Source organism: Balaenoptera musculus, chromosome 16 (genome assembly GCF_009873245.2).
Source record: "Balaenoptera musculus isolate JJ_BM4_2016_0621 chromosome 16, mBalMus1.pri.v3, whole genome shotgun sequence".
Classification (NCBI taxonomy): Eukaryota; Metazoa; Chordata; class Mammalia; order Artiodactyla; family Balaenopteridae; genus Balaenoptera; species Balaenoptera musculus.
The window spans coordinates 25042425-25044267 of NC_045800.1; positions in this window are offsets into that span (position 1 = coordinate 25042425).

Below are 1843 nucleotides of genomic sequence, written 5' to 3' on the forward strand. Positions count from 1 at the left end.
AATGCAGGGGACACAGGTTCAAGCCCTGGTCTGGGAATATCCGACATGCACAGAGCAACTAAGCCCATGTGCTACAACTAGAGCCTGCACTCTAGAGCCCGTGAGCCACAACTACTGAGCCTGTGTGCCACAACTACCAAAGCCCACGCACCTAGAGCCCAAGCTCTGCAACAAGAGAAACCACCGCAATGAGAAGCCTGCGCCCTGCAATGAAGAGTAGCCCCCACTCACCGCAACTAGAGAAAGCCTGTGCACAGCAATGAAGACCCAACAATGAAGACACAATGCAGCCAAAAATAAATAAATAAATAAATAAATTTATTAAAAAAAGAAAAATTATTAAAAGCAACAAGGGAAAAATGACAAATAACATACACGGGAATTTCCATAAGGTTAACAGCTAATTTCTCAGCAGAAACTCTACAAGCCAGAAGGGAGTGGCACGATATATTTAAAGTGATGAAAGGGAAGAACCTAGAATCAAGATTACTCTACCCAGCAAGCATCTCATTCAAATTCAATGGAGAAATCAAAAGCTTTACAGACAAGCAAAAGCTAAGAGAATTCAGCACCACCAAACCAGCTCTACAACAAATGCTAAAGGAACTTCTCTAAGTGGGAAACACAAGAGAAGAAAAGGACCTACAAAAACAAACCCCAAACAATTAAGAAAATGGTAGTAGGAACATACGTATCAATAATTACCTTAAATGTGAATGGATTAAATGCTCCAACCAAAAGACACAGGCTTACTGAATGGATACAAATGGACCCATCTATATGCTGTCTACAAGAGACCCACTTCAGACCTGAGGACACTGACAGACTGAAAGTGAGGGGATGGAAAAAGATATTCCATGCAAATGGAGATCAAAAGAAAGCCGGAGTAGCAATACTCATATCAGATAAAATAGACTTTAAAATAAAGAATGTTATAAGAGACAAGGAAGGACACTACATAATGATCAAGGGATCAATCCAAGAAGAAGATATGACAATTATAAATATATATGCACCCAACATAGGAGCACCTCAATACATAAGGCAAATGCTAACAGCTATAAAAGAGGAAATCAACAGTAATAATAATATAATAACAATAATAACAATAATAGTGAGGGACTTTAACACCTCACTTACACCAATGGACAGATCATCCAGACAGAAAATAAGGAAACACAAGCTTTAAATGACACAATAGACCAGATAGATTTCATTGATATTTATAGGACATTCCATCCAAAAACAGCAGATTACACTTTCTTCTCAAGTGCACACAGAACATTCTCCAGGATACATCACATCTTGGGTCACAAATCAAGCCTCAGTAAATTTAAGAAAATCGAAATCACATTAAGCATCTTTTCTGACCACAATGCTATGAGATTAGAAATCAATTACAGGGAAAAAAACGTAAAAAACACAAACACATGGAGGCTAAACAATACATTGCTAAATAACCAAGAGATCACTGAAGAAATCAAAGAGGAAATCAAAAAAATACCTAGAGACAAATGACAATGAAAACACGATGATCCAAAACCTATGGGATGCAGCAAAAGCAGTTCTAAGAGGGAAGTTTATAGCAATACAATCCTACCTCAAGAAACAAGAAAAATCTCAAATAAACAATCTAACCTTACACCTAAAGGAACTAGAGAAAGAAGAACAAACAAAACCCAAAGTTCGCAGAAGGAAAGAAATCATAAAGATCAGAGCAGAAATAAATGAAATAGAAACAAAACAATAGCAAAGATCAATAAAACTAAAAGCTGGTTCTTTGAGAAAATAAACAAAGTTGATAAACCTTTAGCCAGACTCATCAAGAAAAAGAGAGAGAAGA